We start from the raw sequence: 13614 nt of genomic DNA, 5'->3' as shown, positions 1-13614 counted from the left end.
CACTTAGTGATGGTGATTATATTAAAGAAGCTTTCGTAAAGTGTGCACCATTTTTATTTGAGGACTTTCATAATAAGGAAGCTATTGTAAAGTGCATGAAAGAGTTACCATTAAGTAGGAATACTATTAAAGACAGAGTTATGTCAATGAATGCTAGTATAGAAAATCAAATACAACAAGACTTGAACTCATCCATTGTTTTTCCATTTGTCTCGACGAAACTACAGATATTATATCATCAGCTCGATTGGCTATTATTGCAAGGTATGTTCACGGTGATTCTATGCACGAGGAATTGATAAAAGTTAGAAAATTTGCCTCAAAACACGACAGGTAAATACATATGCGACTGTTTTGTTAAAGTGTTCTGTGAGAAACAGATAGATTTATCGAAAATATTTTTGATTACAACTGATGCTGTGCCTAATATGGTTGGCCGTAATGTCGGTTTTATCAAACAATTTACAGAATATGTTGGTCATCCCCTGGTTTGTTTCCATTGTATTATATATCAGGAGACACTGTGTGCAAAATCAGGCTTAAAGGATTATGTGATGAGAATTGTGACAAAGGTAACTAATTTTATTGCTGCCAGGGCTTTAAACAAATGAGAATTTAATTCACTTTTAAGCGAAGTTGAATCAGTGTACAATGGTCTATTAATGTACAATAATATTCAATGGTTGAATCGTGGCCAAGTACTTGAACGGTTTGTTGAATGTTTAAATGAAATTAAATTATATTTAAATACGAAGGGCATGGAGCACGAATTTTCTCAGTTGAATGATTCTGCTTGGCTCAGTAAGCTGATGTTTTTTCACAGATTTTTCATTTCACCTGAATGAACTTAATATACAATTGCAAGATTTCAGAAAATCTGTCGATGTTATGTTTCGCACAATCAAAAGCTTTGAGAATAAACTCAAAATATTTCAACGTGATTTAGAAAGTAACAATTTTAAGTATTTCCCAAGAGTGAAAATTTTTTTTAATGAACCCAGCCCCAAAAATCGTGAACATATCAACCAATCTATCGTAGTTCTAAAGTCAGTAACTGAGCATTTGTCTTCTAGATTTGAGCAATTTCGAATGTTGGAACAAACAATCCAATTCATAAAGTATCCTAATGAAACAGAATTCATGGATCTTAAATTAGATGGCTTTGAGTGGTTGGATTTAAAAGATCTAGAAATGCAACTAGCCGACTTCCAGTGTAATCCTATCTGGAAAAGAAAGTTTACTGCTCTTAGAAATGAACTAGAACTTGAGCGGGAACGTCTTCATGATACAATGTGTAAAAATTCACACTGAGAAATTCTAAGCGTGTGGAATAGCCTTCCTGAAAATTTTCATGCAATTAAAATCTTTGCTGAAGCTCTTCTAACAATTTTCTCTTCTACATACTCTTGTGAAACTCTATTTTCTGCCTTAAATAATATGAAATTGGAAGGGAGAAATAGATTGAGCAATGATTTGAGCGTTGCCTGTGTAGCATTAAAATGTACACGATAGCCTTTCTATAAAGCAGCTTTCTATCAGTGCTCAGCAACATAAAAGTCATTAAATGTAAATTAAGTTTGTAATTTAACTTCATTAAATTAATTGTATAATATGAATTCATAGATTTTATATCAATGTCCTATTAAATAAATAGCCTAATATGATATGTATAAGGCACCATCTATGATTATGTAATTAAATTTATAATGCATGTATGCAAGTGGCACATCAACAACATCAATATTTAAAAATAAAAGATGTTTGACACACCTGGTAAAAAGGTTCGCCATCACTGACATAGACAAAGACTACTTTCAAGACTATGTGTTGAAGAAAATATTGTTTTCTAAATACCATTACCCATTTTCTCTACAGCTTACAGAGGCAGTTCATCAGAGTGATGGATTAGTAATTCATTGCTTGTGGTAGATCTTCTCCTGGTTCATGGAAGGCAACGAAAATTGGCTTATGCCATGAATTCAGAAGCTCCTCCTCAGTAAGTATTCTTTGTATGATAAGAGAAGGAGATTCACAGGTGGTGAAAGATGTTTTATCATCTTACAATGGATGTCATCAGATCCTACAGCACTGGTACAGAGGGAGGGGGTTAAAAGTGATCTTTTCAGTTTCTCCCTTAACAAATGGCTAACTACATGGTTCTAATGCATTTAGCCTGTTTTTCCTTGATGTTTCTTGAATATCAAAAATTCAAAAGGATATAAAACTCTTACAGAGATTCTAGCAAACTTTCTCCTGAAGTGTTTGTAATCACTTTGAGATTAACGACTACATATCAAGTATGTTCAAGAGTAGATAAATGTTATCCAACATATACCCTTCATTTTCAAGATTTTATCCCACACAATTTTAGCAGTGGTGGTTCGATTAAGAGATTTGTAAATCAAATTCAAGATTAATTTGACTGGTAAGCTATGAGATGTGGTAGGATATCTCCAAAATATAATCCATGTACTCAGTCTTTTTTTTCCCCCCCACCTACGGTTCTATCATAGCTTTGGAAATCAATGCTTTTGGAACTGTAGTTATTGCCCCTGGACAATAAAATCTGTTATATGCATCATCACTCCACTACTAGGTATATGAATGCCTGCTTCAACATTAAATTTTGCAATTTTGCAAAATTATTCCATTTGGCCTGATCAATTTTCCACTTGATATCTGTAGGACAGATGATTGCTTACATGTAAGTTATCATCTCTCCTACAGATATCAAGTGGAAAATTGACCAGGCCAACTGGAATACATTTTTGCTTTTTGCAAAATTTAATATTGAAGCAGGCATCCATATATCTGGTAATGGAGTGGTGATGTATATAACAGATTGTATTGACCATAATAGCTTTTTAAATGTGCTCAAGCCAAAGCATGCTATGTTACACATCAGTCAAATTAATCTTGGATTTGATTTACAAATCTCTTAATCAAATCACCACTGCTAAAATTGTACAGGATAAAATCTTGAAAATGAAGAGATATTAGATACCATTTATCTACCCTTGAACATAATGGATATGTAGTCGCTGATCTCAAAGTGATTGCAGACACTTAAGGAGAAAGTTTTGCTAAAATCTCTGTAAGAGGTTCATATCCTTCTAAATTTTTGATATTCGAGAAACATCAAGAAAAACAGGCTAAATGCATTAAAACCATATAGTTAGCCATTTGTTAAAGGAGAAACTGAAAAGATGAATAGCTAAAGAATGGTAGATCTGCAGAATATAAAAGAAGGTACTGCATCCAATCCAGTATTAGGGGGGGGAGAGAGAGAGAGATCATTATTGTCAGTCATGTACTCAAAAATCCAGTATAATTTTTTTTTTTCACATGGAGAATTATGGGTGAATGGAATGCATTACCAGAATATGTTATAAATGCAGGAAGTGATAAAGATTTTAAGATTCAATCTGATATGTTGTCAGATGAGCCTGCCTCCCATGATGAGTCTGCTAACTCCCATGGAGGTTGATGTGGTGATAATTAAAAAAGAAAATTTAAGGAAGCAGCAGAAGCTGTAACATATCAACATGATCTCAGCAAAAATTACTGCTTAAGATAATGAAGAACATGGATGGCAAAACTGCCAGGACTGATGAGGACTCTGGAAGGGTTTATTTTATTATTACTACATGATACCTCCACAGAATCAAAGGATTCAAAGTTACAGGCCACTCATAACACTGCACAATCCACTGCTTGCACCTACGTGGTATTCTCATTTGTTAACTGCACATGTTTGCTGGCCAATTTGCCTGTTCTTTGAAATAAAAAAACTGAGTTTCTGGGAGAAAAAATTCTGCTAGCTCCACATGAAATCACCCAACTCACTTTTAAATGAAAAACCTCATATGAAGATTAATTATGGCAAGAACTAAACTTTGATCTTTTTCACTCAAAGGGGTACATAATCCTGTTATTCTTCCAAATGCACTAATAAAATCAATGAAAATTCATATTTTCATTGATCACCAATCAATGAAAATATGAATAGTCAATCACTGGAAACAGAGGAGAGAATAGACTACAAGGACTATTAGTATCAGAATTGCAAGTATTTTACTGTTACTATTAAGAGTATCCATATCAATACTAGGAAAAAATAACAGATATCAATATTTCTTGCATTTAAATATAACAAGTGAGATACTAATGAGTAAGTAATAAAAAAGTTATTAGCAGCTCAACAAAGTACAGGCTAGTGACAAATTCTAGGGATGCACATTCTTTGCCCATTAATAAATGGCTATCTAACTCTTTTTTTTTTTAAATAAATAATTAAATCCATTAAAAGTGAGGCTCATGCATGAAGTTTGAAAAGCACCTACATAGGATGGGAAAAAAAGGGGGGGTGGAGGGTATTTAAAAGAATGATCACATGGAATGGGAAGAATTTAAATATAGACTGCTATAAGCTCTCTTTATGATAATGTATTATTTTTTTTATACATGAATCCAAGAGTCGTACACAATACAGCACATTGATGGTCAAGGGTGAACTAAAGACTATTCACATACATCTATAGATGTTCAGTTCATTGGCTAGAAAGCAGAAAAGATGCCCACCAAGTATACAGTTTTCAGCTTTTATGTTAAGACATTAACATACTGTTTGAATTCTGGTATACATTAGGCAGTCACAAATCATACTATGTGATGATTTGAAACACAAATGTTATCTTCCTGACATCCATGGAATCACAAGACCCATTGTGGAAAGTCAACACTAGTCTATAATACCACAATACCACTCTTTAAACTCATCCACAGTCTGCACATTCACCACCATCGCAAGCAATGCATTCCAGGCTCCTCACCACTCCTATTGCAAAAAACTTACTTCTTACACTTTTATTCACCACCCCTTGTTGTTACGCCTTTCCCTCATTCTACCATATGAAAAATCTCCTCAGTGTTAATACGATAACCCTTTAACAGATTAAATGTCTCGATCATATCCCTTCCAATTAGCTTCTATTTACCAAACTCAGCAGTCTGCATACCCTCAGTCTATCCTCATAATCAACGTTGTGAAGTCCTGATATCATTTTTGTTATGTGACTGCACCCTCTCCATGATTACTTCATCCCCTTCAAATACCAGTGACCAGATCTGAGCACAGAAATCCAGATGTAGTCTGATCAAAGCTCAATATTTCTGCAATTCTCTGAGATATCTTCATAACCTTTGCAATATGTTGTCGGAATTTCAAATCTCTATCCACAATCACCCTAAGATCCCTTGCTTCCTCCACTTCTTCCAGTATAATTCCACTGTGAGTATGAAACATCTGATCTGTGGATCCCAAACTTCAAAGCCTTACATTTAGTTGTAAACTGACATCTCCATTTTTCCATCTTATTCAAATCTTCTTCATGAGCCAAAACATCAGCACTATTACGAATAACCCTGCCAAGCTTCACATCACTCACAAATAACTAAACATCCACCTGTAATCCTGTGACAATATCACTGACATTGATTGAACAGTAATGGCCCCTGCACTGAACTTTGTGGAACTACACTGTATCTTTCTTACTCTCTGATGCTCCCTCATATACAACTCTTACAACTCTGATATCTATCAGTGAGCCAAATCACCAATCCAATCCACTAACCTAATATTCAAATCCATACAATGCAACTTAAAGATCAACTTGTCATGTGACACCCTGTCAAATGCCTTGGAAAAATCCAAAAAATGACAGTGTATGCCTTACCCTCATTCATCTCTCTTTTGTTATTCTATTATCAAAGAATATCGGTTGCTAAAAGAAGAGCACCCTTTAACAAATTCATGCTTGGCTGCATAAATAATATCGCCCTCATCTACCCAAATTCTGTATGCAAGTTCTTACCAATTTCTCTGAAATCTTAACTACAAAAGAAATACAAAGAAAACAGTTTTTTTGCCATTTGGCAAGTAGGAGGAAAAATGATAGTGGACATTCTTGTTGAATGGAGATAGGAATCGGGTGACCAAAGCAGATGACATATTTCAGCTATGATATTGCTGAAACTATGCCATTAAACAGCCAAGTCAATGGCACAGTCAGTTCCATGGCACAATCACTTAAAACATGGTGAACTTCCTTTTAGTCCACTCCTGACTTACTGATATTTAGCGTACTCAGTATTTAGAATACATCCTCTTCCTTTACTTCTAACACTCACAGTCATTATCCTTTTAGGAATAAAGCCTTCAATAGCAGGATGGAACACTCTAATAAAGTGATCGTTAAAATAGATGAAATATATCATATGCTTTGGTCACCTGATTTCCATTTAGCAAAGTAATCTGTCCACTATCATTTTTCCTCCTATTTGCCATATGGCAAAAAAAAAAAAAAACTTCTTGGGGTTCTCCTAAGATTGCAGTACTAGTCTAATTTTTCTCTCCTTACAATACTAGTCACTTTCCAAGCCTGAGCCTTATATTCCTGATGCAACTGTTCTCCACCTTTATATGCCTTCCATAATCTCATTTTCTTCTGCAATTTCACTATTATTCCTACTGTCATTCATTTCATCCAAATTGTTTTATCTTCTTCACTCAAGATATACAATCTGTCACTACTGTCTTAGTACATTTTAATTTATTTCTATGGAGGTTTATCTAAAATTTTTTCCCTCTTTATTTTATTATGATTACTATTTAAAAAGAAAGACATCCTATGCTGCTCTAAATCCTTTTCCACATGCATACCTAATTTCTCTCTCATGCACAACCTGGAAAACACACAGTAACAGAGATATTAATTAACAGCAAACTTTGCTATAAGTTTTTAATTTATATAATTGCGCAGTATTTAATTATACACTTCCCCTCCCTAGGGAACATGCCAGTAATTTGATAATGACCTCTAGATAAGTGGCTTACAGTAAATGAGCTATTAGGGTTTCCAACCTTTCTTGAGTGTACTGCTTTAGGAAAAATAAAAAGTTCATTATCAGTTTGAATAAAGCAGTGCAAATAATAAACTTAAGGTAACAATAGAACTTGAAATTATGTGAAATTAATTTTAAGTATACCACTTTCTCAGAAATTCCACATCATTTGAAGTTCTTAATTATTCTCGGAGCTTACAAATCTGTTGTCTCCCAAATGTGGTTATTTTTAGATGCCACTTCAGACTCTCAATAAGCATGATGGTATTCTCAAACAAGGTGTCTTTAGGTGATAGACTTACACAAACATCATGAATCCAGTTGGGATTTCAATTTTCTCCAGCCTATTTAATGGTTGCAATGTGGAGACACTATCCATCAGCCATCAGTTGGTAATTATAACTTCACATGTCCTATAAATGAGTTAACTGATCATACACAGGGGCAGCTCTGGTTTTTTTCATCCTACCTGCAGGCAAATCTGCCAGAAAATATACCACTAAGACAAAAATTATATTAGTGAATGGTGTGTATGGTGTAGACTGTGAATAAATAGTGTGAACAATGGTTTGTGTGATACAGAGTGCCTTTCAGCAATGAGTCCTTGAACTCCATGGAGGAGTCACATAATTAAAATCAAACAGTTCATAAATGTTTAATAATGGCTGTACTCACTGTGCCAGAGTAAATCATTTTCATGTAATTCGGTAACTTTTTGCCATTAATTTATGCTATTAGTTTTGATGTGCTTGATGTATTCTATTCTGAAGCTAGATGTGAAATGCTTTCATGTTAATGTTATGAAAATTATCCAGCGACATAATTTAGGACTAGTAACTTAACAAAAAATAACAACATAAAAAATGTAAGTGTGAGCAACACTTAAAGTGATGTGAAGCAAATAAAGATATCATCCCGTTTATTTTCTAGGAAAGCCTTAAACCATCCTGCCATCTTTAAGTATACTTTTTTGCCCAAAAAACTTCACCTCACTATTTATCTAACATTTTAAATCAATACACTATTCAACTTCATTTTTTATTTCCACATAAAGCATTATTACGTGTGTGTGTGTGTGTGTGTGTGTGTGTGTGGTCAAAATCATTGTCCATCCATATGTCTGTAAAATCCTAATTTGAACAAATACACAATCCTTTGGAATCTAATATTTAAGTGATGGCTATGGGTCATTTTTAAGGTCTTTAAAGAATTATCTATTCTTTAAAGAATTATGGCTTCCAAAATAATTATATGCTTACAGAAACAGCAGCTTTACATATTCAGCAAAAGTAACGTCGGTATTCACAGATATCCTCAAGAGGAGATGAAATATGTAGTTATAGCTTGATATAATTGGTAATAAGTATTTCCTGGTGAGATCGTTATCGAACTGAATTTGGTTCAGACGGAGGGAAATGCTTGGTAGTTATACTAATTAATATTTATATATTAATTTTATATTGTAATTAGAATTTTTTCCACTCGGCTGATATAAGGAAGTTCTTTTAAAAACTTTTTTTTTTCTCCCACACAACTAGCTACAATGTTATATTTAATTTACTAATGTTGAACAGGCTTCATAATTCCTTCAGTGAGCCTAATAACGAAAACTGTCAAACCGCAATGAGACATGTACATCTTACACAGAATTTTCTACTACACTATGGAATATTAATTACAAAAAATTGCTGTTAACCTTCCTTTTCAAAGAACAAAAATGGGTTAAGGAGAGAAAAGAAAGAATAATAAAATACCAAAATTCATGTACTTTTGGAATTACCTCTAAGGGTTCGGAAAATACATCTTTGCCGTGAATCTGCACAAATTCTATTGAAAAGTCTCAATGGAATGACGTAAATAATTCGAAATCAAAAACAACGTGATTGAATGTAGGGGTTTCTGACATTAAACTTATCTGCAAGCTGGAGATGTGCTACCATAACTATATTAGATTTTTCATTGTGCTTAAAGATAGACAATACCCTCCATTGAAGACATAACAACATGCCTTATTCCACAGTCCTTATTCAACCAAGTTTTTTACTTATTTATTTTTTTTTATTAAGATCCCTTCCAATATTTGAGAAGAATGCCATCTAGTGACAAGTTACAATTAGCGTAAGCTGTTTAAATTTGTTATTTGTTATTACGGAACCAAAAGGTCACCAATAAGTAATTGTAAAATCTCATCAAGAAAATAGAAGGTAGTTTCATGTTAATATCTTTACAATAGTTCAGAATGCTTTTGCAATTTTTTTTTAAAGATTGCGAGATTTAACGATTAGTGCTCTCAAATCTTATGTATATTCCTCCATTCCTTGCCCATCACTTGGAAAACGGGATGCTTTAATCTAGATAATGTTTATCTTGATTCCTTTTAGTGCTGATTGAGTTACATGAGATTCGACGGCTAGTCTTTTATTATGTAAAAATGCATACCCATAACTCTTTCTATATTTCCTTTCGAGTAGTATTACAAATGCCGCAATAAATTGCGCATTAAATTGTCCATAGTTTTTCTCTCTCTTCCCCTTCGTTGTTTCCATATAGCAGATGTAGAAGTATGTAGAGAGAAAGCGTACTAAAAGTTGCTTCTTATCTTAGCAGTTATATGCCAAAGTTATTGGTCGGGAATATAAGATTCTCGTTTGTTCTGTTTCTATTCATATTTATCGCGTATCCTTCGAAAGAGAAGACATCTTCGTTTTAATTAAGAGAAGTTAACATTATTAACAAGAAATAAAATAAATCCACTAATGTATTTTATTGGAAAGGGAATAAGTATGCTTTAGCTTTAGCTTTCTGGAGATTGATGGCTGGTGGAATCTATTCTTCAGCCATCACTCAATCAGTTCAAGCTATCAGTGGATAGACGCTTTGAGGAAAAGATTACGATAGATAAATGCCGCCATATCCTGGCCTAATACTTGTTAGGATATGTCTGAAATATTTTAGTTCTATAGTCTTCTTCTTCTTCTTCTTCTTTCTATCATAGAATATAGGCCATGTGGCCTGTTCCGGTCTCATGCCATCTCTTTCTTGGTCTTCCGATTCTTCTTTTTCCACTTATTTTGTATCTGTATAATATTTTTGGTAGTCTGCTGTTGTCCATTCGATTTAAACGTTCTAGCCATTTTTGTTTATATTGTCTTATGTAGTAATTAATTGGTTTGATTTTTAGGGATTGTAAGATTTCATTTGTTTTGTGGTCCCACTTGGTATATCCAGCTGTTTTTTTTGAGGAACTTCATTTCTGCTGTTTGAATTCGTTTTTCATCTTTCCTTTTCATGGTCCATGTTTCGCTTCCGTATAGTAGAGTTGGTTTTGACAAGACATTATATAGTCTGATTCTAGTGTGTTTTTGTACCAGGGATGGCTTAAATATACTATTTATTATGCCATTTACTTTGACAAAGTTTGATGTTTTAGTGTCTATGTCTTTTTCTTCTTCGTATGATAGATCACATCCCAAGTATCTGAAAGTGTTTATTTGTTCTAGTATTTTATTATCTATCACTATTTTACTTCTTATTGGGTTTTCTCCTTTGAATGCCATTATTTTTGTTTTTTCTTTGGATATTGTCATATTATATTGCTTTGAGATATCATTTAATGATTTTAATGATCTTTGTAAGTCATCTTCTGATGTAGCTAATACTATTTGATTATCTGCAAATAGTAGTGTATCTATCTTCATTTGTATAAACAGCGGGGTCATTTGTATACCAAATGGGTTATGCTGTTTCCAGATTGTTAATATTTCATTTATATATATATATATTGAAAAGCAGAGATGAGAGGGTACATCCTTGTCGTACTCCTCTTGATATATCTTTCCATTCTGAGGTGTGTTCTAATTTAACTGCTATTTTATTTCCTGTATATATTTCTTGAATAGATTGTAAAAGTTTTTTGGTATGTTTAAATTGGTTAATATTTTAAACAATTTTGTCAAACACTTTTTCATAATCAATAAACGCCACATGTGTTTCTTTTTGAAATTCTCTTCTCTTTTCTATTAATAATTTTAAAGTAAAAATTGGATCTATGCAGGATCGGCCTTTTCGGAAGCCATTTTGTTCTTCTAGTAATTTGTTTTCTACAATGCTGCTTAGTTTCTCTTTTAATATTCCTGCATATATTTTATATCCTGTATTCAGCAGGCTAATTCCCCTATAATTATTGCAATTGTCTTTATTTCCTTTTTTATAGATTGGGATGACCAGTGCTTTTTTCGAAGAGTTAGGGGTTTTTCCGGACATCCAAACCATATTAAAAAATTTCAAAAGTCTTCATTAAATTTTTCACCTTCATTTTTGTATAGTTCTATATTTATATTGTCTTCTCCTGGCGTTTTCCTATTTTTCATCTTCTTTATTATATTTTTCAGTTCTAACATTGTGATATTTTCTATTAGGTCATTCTTTGTCTTATAAAATTTTAATTCATTGTTCTCATCTGTCCAGAGATTTTGGAAATAGGTCACCCATTTTTCTAAATCAACGGTTAAAATTCCGAGTTACTTGTGGAAATAAAAACCCCGCTTCCCTATACCAAGGATCGACTCAGGAAAAGACCGAAGAAAGGATTTGGAAAAGTTCATTTCGATTCTAGGCGCCTCTACTTAGCAAAAGGAATTGACTGTATGGTAATCTTTCTTCAAAAGGTTAGAGCAGTGGAATCAGACTATTTCCACAAGCATTTACAGAATATTTATGTAAAAATAATGCATTTTAAATAAACAGTTTTAATTCAGCATATCATTAGAACTTTCAGAGGGATTTAAAAGACACAACAACAGTTACAAGGCCAGATTTTTAAAGCATTTGCATCTTTAATAATAATTAAGAAACGCTCTAGCAGTACAAATACGTCATTCGGTAAACAGAGTAGATGGAGCTCGTGATCTCTTCTTTAAATCTTGGAATTCGAATCACCCAGGGATTATGGATGTCTCTGAGAGATTAATTTCATTGACCTCCGTGACACTGAAATGCTTTTAATTAAAACCCAGGGTAACAAATTCCACGTATGGTCTGTGCAGCAAGATTTCATATTATCTAACCGTTAATCCAAGCACTGTGTTTTATACAATTGGTTTTAAAATTTTTGTAGGTGGAATCCAATTTAAATAAATAAATAAATATATAGCATTCCTTTTGAAATAATAGAAGTTGTACTTCAGACTTGGTCGCATTACATATATATATATATATATCATCATCGTCATCATCATCATCATCATACATATCAAGGATTTAGGCCTAGCATGGCCTGTTCCGACCTTAGAAGTCATCATTGATTCGTTTAAGAGGACGTCCTGGTTTTCTTTTTCCTAATGGCTTGTATTTTAAGGCTTGTTTTGGTAATCTTTCTGTATTCATTCTTTGAACGTGTTCCATCCATTTATGTTTATATTTTTTAATTTTTTCTATTACTGGTTCTTGGTTTAATTCTTTCATGATTTCTTCATTTCTTTTGTGATCAAATAGGGTATACTTTGCAGTTTTTCTCATAAACTTCATTTCTGCTGTTGTTAATCTTTGTTTGTCTTTTTGTTTTATTGTACAGATTTCGCTTCCATATATTAAGACTGGTTGGGCTAATGTATTGTATACTTTTAGTCTGGTTTGTTTTTGAACTAGGTTTGGTTTAAATATAGAGTTATTACACCTGTTGTTTTCAAATATTTTACAATTTTTACGTTTATATCTTTTTCATTTTCATATGTGATCGTACATCCTAGGTAGTTAAATGAATTCACCTGTTCTAAGATCTTGTTATCTATTACTATTTTAGTTCTTGCTGGATCTTGTCCTTTAAAGGCCATAGTTTTTGGTTTTTCTGTTGATATTATCATACCATAATCTTTGGATATCTCATTTAGATCTAAAACAGCTTTCTGTAGTTTATCTTCAGAATTTGTAATTATTATTTGGTCGTCGGCAAAGAGGAGAGTGTTTAAGTTTACTGTAGGTGAAAGTTTAATTCCTTGATATAAATTTTTATTCCATTTTATTATTATTTCATTTAAGTAAATATTAAAAAGAGTTGCTTAGAGGGGACATCCCTGTCGGACTCCTTGGTATATCTCTCTCGTATGTGACAGCTCGTGATTTAATCTTATTTGTATTTGATTATTTTCATATATACTTGCGATAGCTTTTAGGATATTAAGTGGTATTCGTCTTTCTTTTAACATGTTAAATAATGTTTCTTTTAACTTTGTCAAATGCTTTTTCATAGTCAATAAATGCAATATGTGTTTCTAAATTGTATTCTCTTCTTTTGTCTATTATTAATTTTAGGCAAAAAGGCCGGGTCTATACATGATCGTCCTTTTCTAAATCCATTCTGTACTTCTAAAATAAAGTTTTCGGAATATTTCATTAGTTTACTATTTAAGATTCTGCTATATATTTTGTAACAGGAATTTAGTATACTGATACCTCTATAGTTTTTAGGGTTATCTCTATTACCTTTCTTAAAGATAGGAATCACAATTGCTTTTTTCCCATTCTATTGGGGGGATACCAGTTGAATAAATTTTATTTAAAAATGATAAGAGTCTTTCTTTGAAGCTAGTTCCTACATATTTATATAGTTCTAAACCTAGTTTATCTTCTCCAGGTGATTTTCCGTTTCTTGTTTCTTTCAGGCTGATTTCTAATTCTTCTTTAGTTATTTCCTTTTCATTTTCATTAATTGTT

General features: G+C 32.7%; 1 protein-coding gene across 2 annotated transcripts in view; it reads right to left on the bottom strand.

The window, feature by feature from the left end:
• LOC150094599 (uncharacterized) overlaps positions 1-8909 on the bottom strand; it is a 429939-nt gene extending 421030 nt beyond the window's left edge. For both annotated transcript variants that reach the window (XM_090411060.1, XM_090411061.1), the window contains exon 1: positions 8684-8909. The gene's annotated coding sequence lies outside the window, so the exon portion shown is untranslated. The remainder of the gene's footprint in view (positions 1-8683) is intronic.
• Positions 8910-13614: the final 4705 nt, after the last annotated feature.

Source organism: Typopeltis vanoorti, chromosome 21, assembly GCF_054136105.1.
Source record: "Typopeltis vanoorti isolate ZY-2024b chromosome 21, IOZ_Tvanoo_1.0, whole genome shotgun sequence".
Lineage (NCBI taxonomy): Eukaryota > Metazoa > Arthropoda > Arachnida > Uropygi > Thelyphonidae > Typopeltis > Typopeltis vanoorti.
Note: the sequence above shows the minus strand (reverse complement) of the source record. Positions and strands in the feature narration are given on the sequence as shown.